Source organism: Pongo abelii, chromosome 6 (assembly GCF_028885655.2).
Source record: "Pongo abelii isolate AG06213 chromosome 6, NHGRI_mPonAbe1-v2.0_pri, whole genome shotgun sequence".
Lineage (NCBI taxonomy): Eukaryota > Metazoa > Chordata > Mammalia > Primates > Hominidae > Pongo > Pongo abelii.
In genome coordinates, this window is record NC_071991.2 from 118,474,124 (window position 1) to 118,498,392 (window position 24,269).

A 24,269-nucleotide genomic window follows, 5' to 3' on the forward strand; every position below is an offset into this window, starting at 1 on the left:
TGGGAAACTAGCACTTATCTGTCATTATAAAATGAGTCCTCATAGCTCTATTTGAAATTCCTGCTATTTTATGCATCTATGAAAAAGCTGTCCTTGGGCCAATATAATTTTTTAATTTCCTGGTCCCTAGAAAGCCGAACACCAGCGTAATACATATTCCTTACAAGATTTCCAACATATAGGACACTATACACACATCTACCAAGATTATCAAAATCAAATATCAAATGTTATAGATACCTGCAATTTATTGAAGAAAGTCTTTTGTGAGACCCTAAAAAATAAAAAAAATTATGCATCCTGTAAATTTGCTTTAAATATTTTTATCTTAAAATTATCTTACATGCTTAGCAGTCTAGTGGTTCTGGTTTCATCAAGCAATCAATAGCTGGATTTCTTACCCAATATTTCAAGTTGGTTAAATTTATCTTGTCTTTTCTAGAGGAGAAAATATTATTGACCCAGTTTCTCAAGAGGGTCAAAATCCAGGATATTTGTTTAAACATATAACCATTGTGCTGGGTCATCGTGCTTCAAGAGAGTCTGCACATTAGTGTGGTCTACTCTGACACTTCCTGCTTCCCTGCAGCATAGGCTATAAACTGGCCAAACCTGGGCCTGCCCCTGGGCTCTGGAGCACATTCATTCATTCTAGATGCAATTTTCTAGGGTACAGTGGGTACCCACAAGAGTATAAAGGTAATCAAAATAGACATGATTTTTCTCTCCTGCTCTTGTGGAGTTTATAATATATTTTATGATCTAGACATTAAATAAGGATCCAAAATAATATAATAATTACAGATTATGCTAAGTGCTGTAAATGAAAAGAGCAGGTTGCTATAATGGACAATGGTAAGGAGCCCAGTAGGTCGGTAGGATTGTCAGAGGACATCTTACTGTGAAGGGTATATTTCAACCAAGAGGAAGCCAGTTTTGAGAAACGCTGGGGTAAGAAAATCCCAGGTATAGAAAACTGCTGGTTCAAAGGTTTGTGGCAAGAAAGAGCTTAGCACTTTTGAAAACAAAAACAAAAACGAAACAGAAAGACCAGTGTGGTAAGTGTGGTTGAATAAGGGAGAGGGTGATATATGAAGAGGATGGACAGGAAGATGGGGACAGATCACATGCGCTTTGTAGGTGATGGCAGGAGTGTTAGGTTTTGTGTTCATTGCATCTAAAGGCACCTCAGCCTCATAATCTCCAAAATTAAATGATCTTGTCTGCATCAAGCAGTTCAGCCAACAGCAGTAAACACTCAAGAGCAGTAAACACTCTAGGTCTTTCAAACAGCTTTAATTTAACAGAGAAAATTACTTGCAGGTGACGGAAGAGTTGAGAAGCAAAACAAAGTATAGTTTTGCAACCCAGAATTATAAAATCTCTACTAACCAGCAGGGACAAAGAGATGAGCTGGCTTTTCAGGCCCTGTTGCCCTCTCACCCCATTTTACAATGTGGCCATAAAGTTGGGAAACATAGACTTTATTTTATTTTACAGATGATGCAACTAGACATTATGTGCCTCTTGATATGATGCAATGAGAAAGTTCACAGGACTTCCTAAATAAATGTAATGTTCACATTTTGTTAGGCTCATAATTCAAACAAACCAATTGTTTAAAAACATAAACAATAAGAGTAATTTAAACACTGGATATTTGCTTCTATTAAGTAACTATTATTTTTTTCTAAATTTGATTGGTATTTTAGTTATATAAAATAGTGTCTGTCTTTTAGAAATATATATCGAAGCATTTATAGATGAAATGATACAATATCTGGTAATGACTTTACAGTAACCCAGTGAGAAGAAATCAGGGAGTAGAAGTTTAGATAAAATAAGATTGACCATATGTTGATAATTGTTGAATATGGATGTTCAATCCAAATTTATTATTTTTTTATTCTATGGGTACATAGTAGATATATATATATATACGGAGTACATGAGATGTTTTGATATAGGCAGGCAATGTGAAATAAGCACATGATAGAGAATGGGATATCTGTCCCTTCAAGCATTTATCCTTTGCATCACAAACAACAAAATTACACTCTTTATTTTAAAATGTACAATTCAGTTATTGTTTACTGTAGTCACTCAATCTAAATTTAATCTTGTTTTGTTTGAACTTTTCTACAAATAAAACGTTGAAAATAAATACATTTGTGGGAATGAATGACACATCCTAAAGAGAGATTGTGAGGAGAAAAACTAAAAGATTCCAAAACTGAGCCTCGAGGATCATAACATTTAGAGATGGGGAAAGGGGAGAATCAGAAAAGGAAACTTAAATGGAGGGGTAAGAACAAAGAAAGAAAATCAGGAGAGTGTGGCATGGCAAAGCTGAGAAGGAATGGGAGGCGTGGTAAAATATGGGAATGTAGCTGAGAAATAGAGTTAAGATGGGGACAGAAAAATCCTTCTCATCTCAAGTGTGACTGAGGCTCAGATACGCCATTATGTCACTGGCAAGAAGGTGTAAAGAGGAGAGAAGAGAAGACTAGGATCTGAGCTTGGGTGAGGGAGGTAATGCTCCTTGCACATGAGTATTTGACTCTGCCAGGTTTACTACTAAAGAAAATTGAGGCAAAGCCTGGGCAACAGTAACCTTGCTTCCGATTTGTCATCATCCTTTGTCTGATTATTTCAGGAGCTGCTAACTGGCAGAGTAGTGACTATGCCTTATAGCAGAATCTGGGCATTTCTGAGTCCTTCAGACATATTATCACATAATGGTGTTCCGTTCTACCTTTACTTGCAACATCTTCCTTGCTCCAAGATAGCTTTCTTCATTTATGAAGATGAAGGATACTTTGAAGCCAGTATGAAAAAGTCCTGTAAAATCAATGAAGGTGTATTAATCCATTCTCACACAGCTATAAAGAACTACCTGAAACTGGGTAATCTATGAAAAAAAGAGGTTTAATTGACTGACAGTTCTGCAGGGTGTACAGGAAACATGGCTGGAAAGCCTAAACGTACTTACAATCATGGCAGAAGGAGAAGGGGAAGCAAGCACATCTTCACATGGCAACAGGAGAGAGAAAGAGTGAAGGAGGCAGTGCCACACATCAGTTCTCATGAGAACCCACTATCATGAGAACAGCAAGGGGGAAATCCACCCCCATGATACACTCCCCTCCCACCAGGTCACCAGGTCCCTCCCACAACACTGGGTATTACAATTCAACATGAGATTTGGGTGGGGACACAGAGCCAAACCATATCAGAAGGTTTGTTAGAAAAATTAATTTAACCACGATGCCTCTCAATTTATGAAAAATAATGAGTTTGCCCATAGGTGATTTTTAAAGTCACCACAATTTTTGGAAAAGAAATGACAGTGCTTCTAGCCATATTCTTATTCTACTTTCTTATGAGGTTTATATATGTATATAATTTGTATTTATTGCCTACTTTATCATCTTAACTCTGCATCTATTTAGGAAATAGATACAAAGATTTATTTATTCATTCCACAGGTATAAATACTTGCAACAAGTATTTCCTGAGTGCCTACTGAGCATCAGGTACTATTATAGACACCAGGAAACAACAGTGAACAAGACCTAGACAGCAAACAAAAAGAGACAAAAATCTCTGCTTTTGTGAAATTTACATTAGAGCTGAAGAAACAGTTAAAGAATTGTAACAAGTAAATATACAATAGGCCACATAATGATATGTGCTCTGAAGAAAAATTAAACAAGATAAAAAGTCAGAGAATGAGAAGGGACACTATTGTAATAATGGTGAGAGAAGCCCATTTGATGAGGTGACATTTGTGCAGAGACCTGAATGAAGTGAGAAGGGAAGCCTTTCAGCTATCTGGTACAGGCACATCCTAGGCAGAACAACAGTGAGTGCAAAAGCCCTGGGGTGTGCACATGCTGGTGATTTGAGAAACAGTGAGTAGAAGGGGCATTGTGACTCTGGCAAATAATGAGGTAGAGAGTAGAGAGAAAAAAAATGAGACGGGTGCATAGATGTTGGGCAATGGAGGCAGATCATGAAACACCTTGCAGACTATGCTAAAGACTAGATTTTAGGCCAGGCACGGTGGCTCACGCTTGTAATCTCAGCACTTTGTGAGGCCGAAGCGGGTGGATCACAAGGTCAGGAGTTCCAGACCAGCCTGGCCAATATGGTGAAACTCTGTCTCTAGTAAAAATACAAAAATTAGCTGTGCATGGTGGCACACATCTGCAGTCCCAGCTACTCGGGAAGCTGAGACAGAAGAATTGCTTGAACCTGGTGGGGAGGTTGCAGTGAGCCGAGATCGTGCCACTGTACTCCAGCCTGGGCGACAGAGCGAGACTCTGTCTAAAAAAAAAAAAAAAAAAAAAAAAAAAAAAGACTAGATTTTATTGGACAGGGGTCAGAGGGATAGGGTGATTTTGAGAACAGGCATGGCATAATCCGATTTAGTTTTTAAAAAGATATGTCTGAATATTTTAAGCTGGATAAGACCAAGATTTTCTCACTTCCAGACCTGTGTGTTCCAGACATTAAACTGCCCCTAATCCCAAATATTATTTTCAGGAACTAATTTCAATTCTAACTTTAGTAAAATTAGAGAGGCAGTGTTTTCCTAGACTCAGGAAAATTAGAAAATAAGTAAAGAAAGAAATAATTTTTAAGAAAATACTTCTATTTTATCTACTTTTATTTTCCAGTATCAGAGAAATATATATCCTTTTTTGACCATCAAAAACTTCTGTTTCAAATAATACAGTCTCACAAACTCTGAAGAAATGAAAGCAGCTCTGGATTATTCTACCACGTTTAGCAAACATATAAAATCTGAAACCTGAATGTGATGACAGGATTTTATTAAATCCTAGTGAAGTCATCTAAGTTAAGTTACAAATTATTTTACAAAAGTCGCACACATACAAATCAGATTTTCCCCATCCCAGAGTCAGTGCTGAGTTTTAAAGCCTGTCTGACCAGTCTTGGCTGTTATAGTATTGTTCCTTTAGCCTATAAATGCCAAGGTTGTTTGGAGGTAAAGGCCATGTGATTATAGCAAAATAGAGAATTAATGGAACGAGGAAAATGTTCCAAAATATTAGAGGATAGGTTCTTGGGGGGAAAAGTAAAAGAACTGTTTTATTAATGCTTTTTGCCACCTTTTAGAATGTAAACCGCAATCTAAACTCTTCAAAAAACACCGAGCATAGAAAAAGACAACGTTTTTAGAGTTTAACAAATAGTTTGCAGATTTATAGGGAAATTCATGCCCTGGTGAGCAAAGGACACCATAAGCCTACACCCTGCAGTCTGCAATTAAGCATATTAGAGGAGGCTTCTTGGAGGAAGTGACATCTGAGATGATTTTGAAGGACCAGTACAAGGCAGGCTGAGGAGAAGAATATTATTTTTGCTAGGGAGGCCTTTGAATTGAAACTTGGGGTTCTTTCTATGGCCTTTGAAATAAGAATACAACAGCACAATTATGTACAATCTGCGTTCATTTTTTATTCTCTCCATCAGTTCTCCAGATCCTTCTGGGGTGGTGGAATGCCTGTGGCTTTCGGACTAGTGTGGCAAAACGGAAAAGTTCTAATTCACTCAAATTTGGGTGGTTATTGGTTGCATGCCTCTGTGGTTCTTTTTCGTAGTTTTGGGACCAAAACTCTGAGAGGTATATCAGTTTCAGACCTTGATCAAAATGTATTTTTAATTGGTGAGCTCATCACAGAAATTGAGAAAGATGGTAGAAAGAAAAAAAGGAAATGCTATTATTTGAACAATTCAGTTTTTGAACTTTCCTTCAACATTATTTCCCTGGCTTACCAACAAACTGGCACTACAGTTAGGTCCACAATAAATATTTCATTTTAATCGAAGTGTTGTTTGATCTCGTCTAGATGGCAGCAAACCAAAACACTTCCTTGACAATAAGTGATATAAGTAGACCTTACAAATACATTGAAAATATCTTGTGCAGTGATCCCATTTCTGGCATTATGAGTAAGTTAGAGACCCAGAAGCAGAAAGTCATGAAATTGGAGAGGGGAAATCTGTGAAGCTTTGCCATTATATTTGAATCTGCAACTATTAACTACCATGTCCACTGGCCATTTCCTAAATATAATTGGCTCTTTCTTGGGTCATCTTATTCTTTCACCATTTCCCCTCATCCTTTCCTACAAGTCATGTATGCATATAGAGTTCGAGTATCCCTAATCTGAAAATCCAAAATCTGAACTGCTACGAAATTCAAAACTTTTTGAGTACTGACATGAGGTTCAAAAGAATGCTCATTGGAGTGTTTTGGATTTCAGATTCTTGGATTAGGGCTGCTCAACTGGTAAATATTTACTGCAGATATTCAGAAATCTAAAAACATCTGAAGTCCAAAACACTTATGGTTCCAAATATTCTGGAAGAAATATACAACCTATAAGATGGATGATATGCGTGAGTGTACATGCTGCTTTGGGTCTGTGCTCTCTAGAATCAAGCAGGACATCCCTCGAGTACCAGAGCTAACCCTAAGTTATTCTTTGTACCCGACACATAGCTTAATATGGTGAACAAAATGTTTGGCACATTATGTTCAAACTTGAATAACTGCAGGTCAGGCTTTGAGGGGTAAAGCAGACCAATAGTTATTTAGAAGTCAAGAGAATACACAAAGAATGAAAGGATAGAGAAAATTTCCAGAGAAAACTATCTTTTATTCATTTCCTCACTTGAATACAACATACATACTGTAAAATAAATAAATATTCACACCTGATGACAAAGAGAAGACTCTTATATCAAAATTTTAAGACAGACAAAATAGATATGATTCTTATGTTTTCTGTTGAGGAGAAGCAGAGCACTTCCCCACTGACTTTCTGACAATTTGTCATCAGGCTCAACCATGTATTTTCTGGGAACTTGATCAAGTAAAATCATTCTGGGACAACAAAGTGCTTTCAAAACCTAGATCAGGTTTCCTTTTGGATCGGGGATCTGACTAAGAGCATATAGAACTCTTAAGATGGATTAACTTTTACTCTGTTCTTCTGAGCTGTTTCATTTATCATGTAATAAGTTGACAAAGGGACTGAAATACACAGAGACATGGAATTTTGGGGTTACCCAGAAAAACCTCCGCTGACTCAGTCAAATTTGTGGTTTATATTTTAGCCATTGCTATGATTAATTTCTATTTGTTTTTACAATGCATATGAACAAATGTTTGATGAAAAAATTAAAAGAGAAGAAACCAAAAGTGAAATGTGAGTGCTGTTAGACTGGCCAACATTTATTAAAGATACCAAGCTAAATGACGGAAAATTTGAACAATCTGGGTTACTTTAGTTGAAAAAATAAACCATTTATAGTACCCTAATACCTTTTAGGCTTGTTTGGTAGATATAAAAGTTTTGCTTTCTTTTGTGTCAAAGTTCCTATTGGGTCATTTAAACTAATAAAATCAAAATCACATTAATTCAATTTCTTCTTTAATTGCTTCTTCTCATGGATCATCTGAAAATTTCAGCAATGGCGTGGTATGTTCCAAGATTCTAAAGAGTGGGTCAGAAGCAAATGAAGGGCAGATGAAAAGTAGGAAAATAGAGAGAAGTTGCCATTTCTGAGCAACTGCTATGTGTTAGTAGGTGCACAGCCTTTCAATAACCCCACTATGTAAGTGTTGTTAACTCTACAGAGGAGGAACTTGAAGTTTTAAAAGGCTAGTAACTTGCCCAGGGTTACTGGTAGTTAAGATTTAATCCTATTTCTGATTTATGTCAGATTTCTACTACTTTATATCTCCTATAAAACTCAGGTGTAAGATTAAGACATGCCTGATAGAAAATCTCAGAAATAAATCAGAAGTATTTTCTTATATGTATACAATGAAGTAAGAGTTAGAAATTAACATCCGTGGACTTCATTTATCTGTACAGTCATGGCCTCTATTAACATGGATTAGCAAGCACTCTCTCTCTCTCTCTCCATATATATATATATGGTTTTTTTTTTTTTTTTTGAGACAGAATCTTGCTCTGTTGCCCAGGCTATAGTGCAGTGGTCTATCTCGGCTTACGGCAACCTCTCCCTCCCGGATTTAAGCAATTCTCCTGCCTCAGCCTCCCAAGTAGCTGGGACTACAGGTGCCTGCCACCATGCCCAGCTAATTTTTATATTTATTTTAGTAGAGACAGGGTTTCACCATGTCGGCCAGGCTGGTCTCGAACTCTGACCTCAAGTGATCCACCTGCCTTGGCCTCCCAAAGTGCTGGGATTACTAGCACGAGCCACTGTACCCGGCCTATAATATATTTCGAAATGATAGCAGTAAAAAGTGTTCATGGCACTACCTGGATAATGCTGATTAAATATAATTTAATTAAAATGGACCAAAGTATAGATTTATTTTACCATTTTTTTCAGGTGATTGAAGCAGAGCATATATGATCTCCACATATCAAGACTGTAACTGATGATTATTTCATTTACCAGCTGTATGGTTTGGGGTTTTGGTTTTTCTGTTAAATCTGTCAAGCTTTAAAGCTCAGTATGTCTCATTGCTTATTTAAAAATGTAATATGATGTGAAGGATAGAAATGAATTCAAATGTGTGTATTGGGACTTTCTAATGTCTCATAAAATAAGTTTTTAATTTTTATAAATTCATTAGAGAGAACTAAAATGATCTGTTTTTAAAAACATCCCTTTCTCTCATTAGTTGTTTGTTTTTTGTTTTTCTGTTTTGAGACAGGGTCTTACTCCATTGCCCAGGATGGAGTGCAGTGGTGATTTCACCATTCACTGCAGCCTCGGCCTTCAGGGCTCAGGTGATCCTCTTGCCTCAGCCTCCTGAGAAGCTGGGACTACAGGCTTGTTCCACCATGTCAGGCTAAATTTTCTGTTTTAAAAATATGGAACGCTTCGTGAATTTGCATGTCATCCTTACACAGGGTCCATGTTAATCTCTGTATCATTCCAATTTTAGTATATGTGTTGGTGAAGTGAGCACCATTAGTTTTTAATATTATGATTTTCTTGCTTAGTATGCTACAATGTATAAAGTACCATACTAAAGTCTCCTGTTTTGTTTATTTGTCCATTAATTCTTTCAAAATAGGAGATACAAATAGAAACATGTAAGACCCCAGACTTTTAATAGACATGATGAAATATCTACACAGATATCTATAATACTAACCCAAGAAATCTTTGTGTAGAATTAACAGCTTGATTTTGAAGAAACATAAGATAATTTAAAAATATTTTTGCTTTATTCTTTCCATAGTTTAATTGCTATCATTTTAAATCACCTTTCATTATACGAAAACACATATTGAAACAAAGAACTGCTCATTTTCTAGTGATTACAGATACATCAATATAATGTTGATAATTCCAGCAAAAATTTAATTTTAGAAATCTGATCATTTTAAGTCAAAGGAGAAGTACATTTAACACACTTATGCTAGGTTGAGAATATGAAGTACTGCTTTAAATGTTTGCTCTGGAACCAAATGTAGAAAAGTTTAGACGAGTCATGGACCAATCCTTACTAAATTCACCTCAAGGATATTTTCATTCTTCTCTACTTGGTAATAACCACTAAGGGAATACAGAAATTTACACACATATCTAAGGAATGTGAAGGACTTCCAGACAGATACGCATTTTGAAGAAAACATTTATATTCAGTGTAAAAACATTCAATAAATATAAGTTAATTTTTCTTTCAAAAACACAACTTGCTACTTATTACCGGTATCTTGACTTCTAACAAAACCTCAAGCTTGGTTGGTGTTTGGTCTGAATGTGTGTTCCTATGAGTGTGCTGTAAATTGGCCTTGGAGAAATAGGGGTTTTCTTGAATCCAGGAAGCCTTGCTGTGTTGTTTGGCTGTTAGTTGGTGCCTTGACTATAACACATAAAGGGACTATGTGGCTTAGGTTGCCGCTTTCCTAGAAGGCGGGGGGAGATGGTGTTTAGTGGGTCTGCTGCTTGAGTAGGCCAAAGAAAACCATGTTGTAAGTAGCGCCTCAGGGTGGAATACATTCTTTGCCAAGCATGTCATTCAGTTTTCAGAAATAATTTAGCTGCTTTGGGATGTGGAGAGCAGGAAGGAATTTTGCTATTGGCTGCTGGAATAGTCCTGGTGAATAAAATGGCGGGGAGAAGATTGCTGAGAACAATCTGTTGCTAGGAGCTGGGGAGAATTGAAACTTCAGTCTGCTCAGTTGGCACTAGCTGTATGCAGTCTGTTGTGGGCCCTATGAGAAAGCTACCTGCAGGCTGCTACTCAGTAAGCAAACAGCCTCCATTGTACCTTCTGACTGCTTGCAACTGTCAGGCAAATGCTTAATCAGCAGCTTTTGAAAAAGAGCATGATTAATAAACCCATAAAACTCTCTTCTCTGATTAAAGCAGCAACTGTGTGGCAAAATCTATTAGAGCTTAGCTAGAGACCATTATAGTAGAGAAAATAAATTATTGAAGGGCAGATTTGTAGGCACTCTAGGAAAACAGATTTGGCTGGACTTACTCCTGTCTCCCAGCTGTGAGAATTAAATAGGCGTCTGGGGACATGTAAAATTTAGTGCAGGACATACTTATAAGACAGCGGGGAAAACGCTATGACTGAAAGGCAGCAGCTCTCTATGAAATGCACATTGATTTTCAAAGGCTGAAGAGTGTTTCTTCAGTTCCCCGTGCTACTGTACGCTGACAGAGAATAGATGAGACCGAATTTTAGATCACACTAAAGTTTCTTTTTTTTTCAGCTTTATTTTTAAACCTTTTCCCACAAGTCTAGCTCATTAGAGCAAGAGAACTTTAATGAGATAATGGGCACAAAGTCAATCTGGAAAGTTAAAAAACACCATTTGGTTGCCATTACTGGACTGAACTCAGTTTTTGTTTTGTGTACGTTTATTAAAGTTAAGGATATCAAATATAAATGTTGATCAATGTTTGCTTCTCCAGAATTGCACACTAAAATAATGCACTTTCATAAAGCAGCTAATCCACAAGTTTCCAGTTCATAGAACTTCGTTTTTACTTTAGTTATTCCTTAAAAATAATCTTTTTTTTTTTTTCTAGAGAGTACCCAATAAGTCCTGGTACTATTAAGAGAGCATTCCTAAAGCAGGTTTTAAAAGTAATAGCAAATTAGTGCATTGACTCTCATTTTAAAATGTATTACTTTATGCTCATTTACTTACTGCTTTACTCTATAAATGTTTGTTGATCATGAGCAATACATGAGATCACATGAAAGTACTGCCAGGGATGAAAAAATAACAACAGTACCACTAATACCTTTACTATGACTGCTGCTATGGATAACACCGAATTACTTACAAAGGGCCAACTATACATCAAGTACTGTTCTCAGCACTTTACAGAAACTCATTTATTCCCCACAAAAACCTTTAGAAGTAAGTCCTATGATTATCCTTCTTTTCATACTTGAGGAAACTAAGGCACAGGGAGGTTAAGTAATGCCCCATGTTAAACAGCTAGTAATGGGCAAAGCTAGGATTTGATTTAGGCAGAATAATTGCTACAGTAGAGTGTGTGTATATGGGTGTGTTGTGTGTGTGTGTGCGCACGCGTATGTGCTTAATAGAGGTAATAGTAGAAGAATGCTTAGAAAAATGCTGAGGGCAGAGGCTGTAGAATTCTAGCTATTGAGAGAGCCGTGGAACTGACTTGAGCCATGAACTTTGAGTAGGAGCTGGATGTGCAGAGATGGAAGCTGAGCCTAGCAGCACAAGAGTAGCAAAGCAAGCTGTCCAAATTGCCTCATCTGTGGAGTATCCAAAGTTGATTATGGATGATAAGGCCAAGCTAGTAGATGAAACCAAATTGTAAACTGAAGAATCAGACTAGTAAGTGTGGCTTTTGTTTAATGCCAATGGTAAATCATTGATTTTTTAAAATATTGGGGAGATATGTTCAGAAATGTGTTTCAAAGTTTAAGTCTAATAACAATGTGTGGTTAGATTGCAATAGAGAAAGACTGACGTGTTTAGAACAAGATTACAATAAAAAGTCAGAAAATAGTGTTGGGGGTAGCAGTTATTACGCAAAAGACAAGGTGGTGTCAGCAGAGTTTAATGTTTAGGAAAAAAATCACTCAGTACCTTATACCTTGGCATTTATAAATTAGACAATCTCAAAAAATGTTATTGAACCAAACTGACATAATAAGAAGGCTTTTTTATTCAAATACAAGCTTCTGAGTGTCATGAGCACACATCTTTTTTGATGCCTTTTTATACCTTCTTAGATAAAAGCTCATTTTTATGGTTACATTTGGTATGGTTTCTTGTGCACATGCTATGCTTCTGTGTGAAAGATGAGTAAATCAGATCCATTTTCATTGCAGTTTTCCTCAGATGGCAAGTGTGAATGGAGCAAGCACACTTTTGCCTGATTGGAAGCACCTGCAGTTTATTTGCCATGGTGTTGTTCCCTGTGTTTTTGCCCGGACTCATACTTTACAGAGTGCTGCCCAATCCTGCTTATTTTCCTCTCACTGCAACTTTCATATCAGCTGCCATTGGGGTTGTCTTCTTACTACTCTCTGAAATTCACTACACCAGAGCCTTCTCTGCAGCTCATGTGAAATGCAGCTAACTCAAAGCCCTTCATGTAGCTGTAGATTCAGGTGGTTACAAGATACCACGTGCTGGCATAATGATTTCACAGATATGGTATGACTTATCAAAGCATGTGATTTTATTTTAAGTTTCATTCCTATCGGTAACGGAATACACGGTCTCTATCAGTTATTTCTGAGCCTGTTACATGGACCTTCAAATCTGGGAAGATTCCTCTGAAGCAAATGTGATAATAGTAGGGATTTTGACTTCTGCTTTTTTCCCCTGCCCACCAAGGAGTGGTATTTTAGGTCATGAGAAACAATGATGATGCCTTTGGCAAATTAGATTCAATGCCAGGGAATAACTCTACAGTCTATAAGTGCCCAAAACTATTGAAATTCACAAAAATGACGTCGGAATGATTGCTTTGAAATAGGAATTACAAGTGCACTTTAGCATTTGTAACTGGGGAGCTAAGAAGAACATAACAAGGGGTCTTAGACCATCTGTAGAAGCACAGCATTACCACGTGTGGTTCTCTATGATTTATAGGCTGAAGTAGTGAATGGACAGTAAGAACAGTCCACACACGGGGTATGATAATGAGTAAGAGTGTGAACACCTTGGAGAATAAGATTCAACTCACTGGCTTTCCTAACCATAATAATTTAGTCAACAATGTTGAAAATGTTTTCACTGGGTATATGGTCTTTCTGTGTGCTATAGAAAAAATACAAATGTAGGGCCGAGCGTGGTGGCTCACACCTATAATCCCAGCACTTTGGGAGGCAGAGGTGGGCGGATCACGGGGTCAAGAGATCTAGACCATCCTGGCCAGCATGGTGAAACCCGTCTCTACTAAGAATACAAAAGTTAGCTGGGCGTGGTGGTGCACGCCTGTAGTCCCAGCTACTCAGGAGGCTGAGGTGAGAGAATCGGTTGAACCTGGGAGGTGGAGTTTGCAGTGATCCGAGATCATGCCACTGCACTCCAGCCTGGCAACAGAGCGAGACTCCATCTCAAAAAAAAAAAAAAAAAAAGAAAAATACCAATATAGAAAAAAGTTTCTATTTTCTAAGGCAGTGTCAGCCAATGGAAAGATAATGTGAACCACACATGTAATTTTAAATTTTCCTGTAGCCACATTTTTTAAAAATAAATAGGGGAAGTTAATTTAAATAATATGTTATTGGACCAAATATATCCAAAATATTTTGTTTCAATATATAATCAATATAAAAATTACTAGTGAGAGAGTTCACATTTTTTTTTATATTGTCTTCTGAATCTGGTGTGTATTTTACACTTACAGTGCATCTCATCTGAGACTAGCTGTGTTTCAAGTGCTCAGTAGGTTACATGTGGCTCATTACTACCATATTGGGCAGCACAATTCTGGGTATTTAAAAAGCCAGCTGGTATAAAAGGTTTTATATGATGATAAACGTGCATACATCTAAGATTTTCATAACATTATCATATTCATCATTTAATAAATCAATTAGGGCAATGTTTCCAAGAGTGTGGCCTGAGAAACATCACTTTTCCTATAAGGTATTATGTAAAAAGTGGTGTGCAAGGATATAAAATCAGAAAATTCTGGGTTAAAGAAATTTTCTTCAGCCTCTCTGCTGGTGAAAACCTCAGGTGTGTCAATGCATACTGTGGATTTCCAAGAGGAGAATGTGTATACATTTCCTATTCTTAATTGGTCGTGAAATTGTTTTTTCACAGAGCATCTCTTGGGCCTAGTGTTACAAGGAATACACTGTGGAAAATGCTGATTTAAGCCTCAAATAAGTGATGTAGGAATTTGGAAATTGGAAAAAGGCAAAATGGAGAGGTTCTGGGAGCCTTTTTGGGAATGTGGGTATACCTTCAGTTAATTCTTCTCAAGTGTGTACAGCAGAACTTATTACAATATTTGGGTTATACTCTGCACTTGGCTGTCTCCCCACAAATTTTAAAGTTTTTTAAAAAAGAAAGAGTCTTACTTACATTTTTATCCCACATTGGACCACGCACAATTATCAGCAAATATTTGTTGAATTGAATGAAACAGAAAGTTCGATACAGACCAGTGCAAAGTGGGGAACCTAAAGAGAAACAAACTTCTCTAGCCCAAGAAGAGAAACAAATCACACCAAGAAGTTAAGGTCAGTGAGGAAATGACAGAGAGCAATAGTATCATTGTAGCAGCAAAGGGTCTCTCAGACATTCAACCTCAGAGTCATTCACAGAAGAATATCCACATTAAAGGCAAATCAAAAGAGGAGAGAGCAGTGAAGAGAACGTTAGATAGGGCAAGGCAGAGAATCACGTGTTGAAAGCTAATAAAAACCTCCCTTCACTGTAACATGTGTGGGTGTTTCTGCCTTTAATAGAGCAATCTCTAGGTTTTTGAGAAAATCAGATCTGAGATACAAGGTAGGAGGAGGTGCACATCAGATGGGAAGGTCAAGAACCAGAGCTTAGAGAACAAGCTCTAGAAAATGCACTTATCTATTGAGACACCCCAAGAAAGACAAAGTTATAGAAATAAATTATTATCAAGACCAGCCTGGTCAACATGGTGACACCCCGCTCTACCAAAAATACAAAAACTAGCCTGGCTTGGTGGCACACACCTATAATTGCAGCTACTTGCGAGGCTGAGGCAGGAGAGTTGCTTGGACCTAGGAGGTGGATGTAGCAGTGAGCCGAGATCACGCCACTGCACTCCAGCCTGGGCAACAGGGTGTGTGAGATGTCATCAAGAAAGAAAGAGAAAGAGAGAAAGAGGGAGAGAGAGGGAGAGTGAGAGACAGAGAGAGAGAGAGAGAGAGAAGGAAAGAAAGAGAAAGAGAGGAAAGGAAGGAAGGAAGGAAGGAAGGAGAAAATTTAGAGAGGAATGCCCAGAAAATTGATTTCTTTGCAGCTTTTTGTTGCTTTCCTCACACCTAGATAGGGAGCAATTAGCTCATACCTCTACCTGGTAAGCCCTCTAGGAGTCTAATTTCTGAATGCAGTTATACAGCCCTTCACAGAGGAAGACAGAAAGCAGAAGGTAAAGCAATTTCAGTTTCATCTTCTGTCTTCCTCTCCTCTACACCTAATCTGCAGTTTATATTTTTTTCTTATCTGACAAATCCTCCTTTTAGAAGTAGACTTCCCCTTAGCCTGAACACAAAAGAAGAGAAAGATTTCCTCCATTTCCTCCATATTCCACCACTGATGGCAATTTTTTAATGTTAGATAAAACAGAAATATGGAACAAAATTGTATGCTAATGAAAGTTGAGTATAGTATAGCAAAATTAATCCTGCAGCCATAATTGTAGTGAGAGACCATTCCCAGAACTTCTGGATACATTTCAGAGAACAATTTTTCCTATTCTAGACTTAGACATCAAAAAGAAAAGGCAATTTTCTTAATTCTACTCTCAGAAAGCATCTCCAGAACATTACCTCTGACCTGGCTTCCAAACACCAGGCATACTCTTTCAGCTTGTCCTTCCAAAGTTTTGGCCACCCAAAGAATGCACCAGGCTGAAGATCAAAGAACTCTGCTGGTTTACACTTGGCTGCTGGGACAGCTCTGTGTTGTGCCTCTGCTGGAATTAGCGCTGTCTTCATCAGAGGAGTCAGCCACAGGAATATGGCAACCAGTCACTGGAGACAGGAGGAAGTGGAGAGGATAGCCTCAGTGCGGTGTAAAAGCTAGGCTCCCTGCTTCCCAATGGGAGACAATGGTTGCCGTAAGAGGGTTTAAGCCTGGGAGAGCCGCGGGCATCTTTTGGAGGTAGTCTTCTATCTGGAAATTGTGATCACCATTAGGTCATGATCACAACAAGACAGTTGTTTCAAGAAAAAAATTACTTTTCTCTAGATTTTTTCTACAGTTGGGCTCCAGAATTTTAAAAACACATTCTGACTTATTATCTCAGTTGACCCTCCCAGTAAATGAAGCAAGATTGGGAGTCACTAGACTGATGGAAACTTGAGGACAGAGTATCCTGTTTCTCTTGTACTTGCCATCCCTAACACAGCACCTTGCAGTAGTGAGCAGTCTGTAAGTATTTGTTGAGTAAATTAATAGATACCCATTTTGCAAGTGGTGAGCCTGATTGGGAAATAATTAACAATCATGCCAAAAATAGGAAAGATGTTAAGTAGCTGAGTCAATGCTATAACACAGGTCTTCTGGTTCATTTTCCAAAGAGCCTCTAGGAAGGTTTATAGACCCAGTGAGTTTTCAAAACATGTGGTGGTTCACCGAGTGCCTTTTTTTCTAGAATTATTCCCTCCTTCTGGCTTAGGCTGTTACTAATTTCTGAAGCCAGTTGTTCCTATTTTAAGACCCACTGACTCGCAGCCCATGATAAATAAATATGACACACCTGTCTCACCACCAAAGGACATGATACATCCTTTCCAAATCTTTTCCACTCTCCTCACGCTTTCATCCCTATGCCCTAAGTCTCAACAGATTGTTAAGAAGATCAAAGTCAGCTGGTATAAACCTACATCTCCAAATCCTTCTATACCTTCACAGATCCCTTCTCTAAGACAGAGCTGTCTATTCTCTCAGAGGCTAATCCCTCCACTTTCCTCAGACCTATTACCTCCTTTCTCCTGGGAGCCTGGCTCCACCAATTAATTATTCTTCGAACTTATCCCTTCTACTGCCTCCTTCTTTTCTGTCAGCAAACATACAAATCACCCCCATGTTAAAAAATAATCTTTATCTTTGTGACTCCTGGTTATGTCTTACCATCTTTCCCTTTCCTTCTCTGTCAACAGATAGACCCGTCAGCATGGCTTCCACTCTGACAACAGACCATTCTATACCATCTCAAAGGCCACAGTGGCTCCCTAACTGCCCCTGTGGGCCCTTTTCCTTAGTTAAGACGCCAGTTGCTCTCAGTGTAGTTGAGCAGCAAGGCCATCACCCTCTGTCTCCCTCCTGTGCTGCTTCTGCCTTCATGGTACTGAGGAAACTGAATTTTCTGTCTGAGGGAAACAGGGCCACTGAAATTGTTAACAAGTGTATAATAACAGAGGAATTCTGACTAAGTGTCATGGAGGGAAAGGGTAACTGTATTAAATGAGTAGATTATGAGGCTGTGTTTTGTTTTGGTATTCAAGAGCAGAGGAAAAGAAGAAGAATAAAGAAAGAAAAAGGATGGGAAGCTGCTTGTCAGTTGCGTGTCACATGGCAGGGTTGGCTCTAGGTCTTGGGGCTGTCCACGCAAAGGGCCAAAAGAGGCAAGACACCCACTTCTCCACTATAGCGCCTGCATTTGCTCCTGCACTCAGGGAGGGTTCCCAACCCTCGCTTTCAGGGAGGTGAGGAGGAGGAGCTCAGAAAGGAGAGATCCACCCGAGTCAGTATTTCCTCAAACACCCCACATTTCAGAATGCTTGCAGGAGAACTACCTACTCTAAAAACCTCTTTTGCCTATGTAATGATGCCTCCATTTTAAACTCCATTTTAAACTCTTTGTTCCAAAATTGGAGAGGGGGCCACTGGTTTGATTACGGGTTAGGTTAAAAAAAAATTATATCCTTTCCTTTCTTGCTGGGGTGGCCAGAAGAGACTGAGCAGATTAGAAGTCTAAAAGTCCATAATAATTTTACAAAGTAGAAGCCCCTGAATGAGAAAAAGGATCAGAAAAGGGATAAGGATACTGAAGGAAAACATCTCTAAATAAAAAATATGGGAAAGGCCCAGCCTCACTTATTGTCATCATAGAAAAGGCAGAGGAAATTGTATACAAGTATATTTCAAGTCTACCAGTCCACACACACCTACAGGCAGCCATATGTCAGACTTTGTTCCTATGGGTGAAAATTAGGTGCCCTACCTGCCCAAATCTGAATTGATCCTCCAGAATGATGGGCAGAACAAATCACAGAACCTGAACAGTATCCACATTGTATTCCTTGTCCCTTCACAGAAGACTGGTCAGTAGCCCCAATGATCCAAAAAGGAGAGGCACATTATCTCATTTCCCCTGGATACAATTCTAGTTAAGAGTGGAAAGAATTATAAACAGAACATTACAGCTTCATTAAGCCCATGATGCAGGTCAAGTTTCCTGGCAGCCAATTCTGCCCCAGGCTAGTGCTAGACATGTAGTCATTTACAGGCAGAAATAATAGAGGATTATATAGTCCTCTCTGTGCAACATGTGTTGAAGCTTTATATAGCTATTAATGTTCCTTTCCTGCAGAAAACGGTCAGATAAATATAACCAAAAGAGGGTCATTGCCTAATCCTGATGATTCAAATGGGTGCTGCAGGCCACCTCCATAAAATAATTGGTTTTCTTTTCTGGGATGCAGTTCCTTTTCATTATTAAGTAAAGAAAAGACTTATCTCTCTGGAAAGCAAGGTTTATTTTGCTGATGAGGATTTCAAATGAATTTTAAATACTAAGAAAACTAAATTGTTAAGCCTGTTGATAGGTATAGTAATTATAATTTTTATTGATTTTGAAGATTTTTTCTTAAATTTATATATGTCATCAAACACGAAAAGTCTTTCCATGTTTCATGAGTGCATTAGAAATACTGTCCTTTATTAATCAGAACTGGAAAAATTATATCTTTTTTACAATGTGGGATTTTATACATCCCACTCATCTGTCAATGAAGCAACACTTACTTCCATTTTTAGTAAGTTAATTATTTCATCCCTCTTATATTTTTCACCCTATAAGTAATTCTGAGTCTTTTATCCACTTTTCACACTGTTGAAAGATTTCACAGTCACTCCTCAGTTAATATTTAGGAAACTCCATTTTAGGTACTTTTGGTATTATCTTTTCTTTGCACTTTCAGAGATTTCTAGTGTTGTTTTTGTTGTTTTTACTTATTTTCTCTTCCTGAAAACTCAGCTTCAATTAAGACAGATAGTTTGTTCTTTTAGGAGTCCTGAAATGGAGAATATAATTACATATTATTTTAAATAAATAAATAAATACAATTTTATTTATTTATTTACATACATTCATTTTGCTGAATTTAAATACATTCATTTTGCTGAATTTTCTTGAAACTCTCAGCAGCGCTCAGCTCTAGGATTACAAGGTTTGAGCTAACATTTTTCTCCCTTTGAAAATTTTGCAAGCACAAGACACTGTAAGAACCTGTTCAGTTCAAATGTAATTAATGTAATTTAAATGCTCAGAAATTAAAAGGCTCTTTAAAACATGGATTGGAAGCAAGTAGAAAGCTGAAGGTTACCCAGCCAATTCATTTACTACCCTAAACAGGATGATAAAAGCTGATTTTATTCCAAACGTAGGTCTTAATGACCATGAGAAAGGAAGTTCATTCCATGGACAGGGAAGCCTCCACTAGACAGCTGCTTTTTCAGGATTTTTGTATTCAGGCAAATGTAGTAATCTGCTCCCTCTATGTAAGTACAGGCAACAGTAACCTCCCTTCTTCTGCCTTGAAATCTAAGTTATGTCAACATTCAAAGAGTTTCAACTGCTAAAGATAAATACCCCCCATTCAAAAAGGAAAAGAGGGACCAAATGCACAGAAGTGGGGCACACAGCCTTCCTTGAGATGCTAAGGAAGACAAAATAATGACATTTTCTCAATAAGTTTTAGACAGATAATTAAGAAACTTTGACCTCTATTTCTCCAAAAGGCAAGCATTAACTAGGCCAAAATGGGCAGCCAGGCATTGTGAATATTAATATCACAAAAAGTTAATTCACTTTACAGAAGGATATTTTGCATAATGGGAGATGCTACTGATCTAATTAGAATATAGTTTTCTTTACTAAAATCTATTAACTTTTAAAGCACATTTCTAAGATATAAAACAGCCATGATGACCTTTTATTAATGGTTGTTTTAATATTTTATTGTTTTTATTACAAATAATGCAAAATGTATGTAATAAATCACTGCATGTTCTTTCTAATCTTGCCCCAGATATCACAGTTTGGTATATATCCATCTAGCCTTTTTATTATTATAAATATTTGCCAAGAAATGATACAATTAAATACAAACTTTTGTTTGTAACCTCCATTTTTTTACTTACAATATTATGAATATCTTTCTAGATCAGTACATACTAATTTGTTTTTAATGTTTTTTAATGGCTGAAAAAATACTGAGAATCCCTGAAGAAAGAAATACAAATTACTCATAATCCCACCACTTAAAAAAAAAAACATGTAAAATGCCTAGTGAACATCTGTTCTCCACCTATCCCATCATACTCGGTCACACTATGCTCCGAGGTTAAAGAGCATATAACAGTTGAGGGCATATTCTTCAATATTTTGCCCAAACTGACACTGACATATTTATATACATACCTACATACATTTGTATTTTAAAATAAAAATGAAACAGTGCTATAATAGTGGCCTGCCGCTTTCTTTTTTCTCCAACTTAATATATTTTGCACATTTTTTCAGGTCAGGAAATATGAAATTACCTTCCTCTTTTAAATGACTACATAATATTTCATTTTATGAATATACTGTATTTATCTATTTAGTCATTAATTGACATACATTCAGATTTTCTTATGCTTTGCTACCATAAATATTGCTACAATGACCATCATCTTACAGATAAATCTTTGTATTCTTGTACTCATTTCTCTAGTAAAGATTTCTAGAAATGGAATTTTAAAAAATTTTAAGTGAGAATTGTAAACTTTAATATGCTCTGCTAATTACTGTAAACAATGTATAAGTGTGCCTGTTTCCCCACAGTCTCAGCAACTAATGCTAGTTAACATCATTTTAAGTTAAAGTAAAAAATATAAAACAAATGGTCATCCCAGTCCTATGACTCAGTGACAAAAATTGCACAGGGGAATGCTTCATTAATTTATATGTGTCGCTTAGAGCTATTGATTCTTCTTTCCAATAGCACCAATTTCAAGTTTTCTTATTTCCAAGGAGGATATCCTTATATGCCAAGAAGCTGGAAGAGAATTGAAATTTAGTACTGATAAAGTATATGTCTTAATACATATCATATATTGAACAAGGCCAACGTGACTTAAAATCTATATTTATTCAGCAGATGCTATTGTCTGTGTACTGTCCAGGTTTTTGAGGTCTTGGGAAAAATCCAAATATATTACAATAGAGCACAATAGGTCTGATAAAAGTGTTATAACACTGCAGCAAAGAGAACACAAATTCCTTTGGTCGGGAAGGGGAATGGATGTGTTTTTGGAACCCCAAACTCTTCTCATTTGTCCAGCCAGTTACCCAAAGATTTCCAACTTATCCTAGATTATTCCCCCTCTCCTTCAGTGCTCATAACTTCCTTTTACATAGCTCTTGTATCCTGGCTTCTTCCCCACCAACCTAATGCAGACTTTTATCACCTTTCCCCTGAACAATTATAATAGCCTCCTAACTCACTTTCCTACCTCTAGACTCACTCGTCTTCAGTCTAGCTTTTGTATTTTTTAAGTATGCAATTCTAATTATGTTGAGATAGCCCACCCCACCCCCATCATCATTAAAATCCTCCCATGATGTCCATGGCATATTATCAGGATATAAAATAATAAATGGCTACAGTATGTAATGTATAGCTTAATTTTATTTTATATATTACATATATGCATATGTAATAGATACCATGTGTATAGCATGCATATGAAACATAGTACTAATACCAGATAAATTCCTCAAGCTCTATAACTGCCATTTGTTCAGAATATCTATTAAATGAAACTTACACTATCTAATTCACAGATATGTTGTATAAGGTACACAATGTGATTAGTGGCACAGAGTAGGGCTTTAATTCCAATCATGGTCACATTTATTGAGCCCTCACTATTTGTCATGCATGGTTCTAGGTCCTTTACATGTATCCCTTCATTTAATCCTCTGAACAATCTTATAAGGCAGCCCTTCACAGAGGAGGAAACTGAGGCAACAATGGGTTGGATTTGTATGGGGTCACAAAGAGGGTGAATGGTAGAGTTAACATTTGAATTGTTTAGTCTGACTCAATAGCCCCACACTTAACCACTGTGCTACTAATAATATTACATCTGAATCCTTCTATTCGCATGTCATCATGCCAGCCTTGTCACAACGACTCTGGTTTCCAGTGTTCTGCATTCAAGTGTGTTTCACAGGCAAACTCCACAGTGTGTGACCAATGTTAGGGGTACAACAAGGGGCAGCATCTGATGCAGCATGTAAAATATGATTAATATTTTTCAGAAAAGGAATCCTGTTTCAGAAATTGATTTACTAACATAGTTCACAGTCTGAATAATGATGTGGAGGAAAATTGCTGTGAATGAACAAACAAATGGGTGTATTCACAGAATACATGAGTATAGCACATGCATAATGTGTGACCTATGGAAAAAGGAAAGCTTGCAGCTCATTCGAGATCTTATTCATTCCCAGGAGTAATTTTGTTGTTGTTGTTGTTGTGCCAGATAGATGTCTGTCATCACAAAATATTTATCTTGTTTATAATTTTAAGAAAATAGTAAATGGATGACAATTGTTTCCATATAGCTGTGTGGTATTTTCTTTTTGTTTTTGGTCCCTGTTGCCACATATGAGTTTTTCACTAATGATCCATCATCGAATAAATGGTCTCACATGATTTCTCAGGTCATTGTTTTTATATAACTAGTCATTGGAACAGCTGACTCAGTTATATGGGTTTTTCTGGTCATGGGTTCTTTAACAGATAGTTAAAGATATGTCATCAAAAATTACTGTCTCCTCAGGAAATTAAAATTCTCTGAGATGGCTGAATTAGCTTCCATATAAGCAATATCAACTTGCTTCACATATTTTTATAGTCAGCTTTATGAAACTATAAAAATTTGTTTGTGGAACATCTTACTATTGACAGTGAAGTTAGGTAACTATTTAAAAGTGTTTGCTAAAAGTTACTTTAGTTCTGGATATCTATATGTAAAGAAATAAAACTAGACCCCTATCTCTCACTATACACAAAAGTCAAATCAACATGAATTAAAGACTTAAATCTAAGACTCAAAACTATGAAACTACTAAAAAAAATTTGAGGAAACTCTCCAGAACATTGGTCTGGGCAAAGATTTCTTGAGTAATTCCCCAAAAGCCAGACAACTAAAGCAAAAATGGACAAATGGGATCACATCAAGTTTAAAAGCTTCTGCACAACAAAGGAAACAATAATCAAAGTGAAGAGACAACTCACAGAATGCGAGAAAATATCTTCAAACTATCCATTTGATAAGGAATTAATAACCAGAACATATAAACCATATAAACAACCCAAACAACAATAGAGAAAAATCTAATCATCCAATTTAAAAATGGGCAAACAACAATAGAAAAAAATCTAATAATCCAGTTTTTCAAAATGGGCAAAAGATCTGAATAGATATTTTTCAAAAGAAGACACACAAATGACCAACAGGTATGTGAAAAGGTGCTCAACATCGTTGATCATCAGAGAAATATAAACCAAAGCTACAATGAGCTATCATCTCACCCCACTTAAAATGGCTTTTATCCAAGAGATAGGTAATAACAAAGGGAGGCGAGGATGTGAAGAAAGGAGAAACTTATATGCTGTTGGTGGGAATGTAAATTAGTACAATCACTATAGAGAACAGTATGGAGGTTCTTCAAAAAACTAAAAGTAGAACTATCATGTGATCCAGCAATCTCACTGCTGAGTATATACC

General features: G+C 37.0%; 1 protein-coding gene and 1 non-coding gene across 5 annotated transcripts in view; one reads left to right on the forward strand and one right to left on the reverse strand.

The window, feature by feature from the left end:
- Window positions 1-24,269, forward strand: part of CPED1 (cadherin like and PC-esterase domain containing 1) — a 317,128-nt gene that overhangs the window by 201,878 nt on the left and 90,981 nt on the right. The gene's annotated exons all lie outside the window — the stretch shown is intronic.
- On the reverse strand, window positions 8,886-8,989 carry LOC112134428 (U6 spliceosomal RNA). The gene has a single exon (XR_002915861.1). It is a non-coding gene; the product is annotated as a U6 spliceosomal RNA (small nuclear RNA).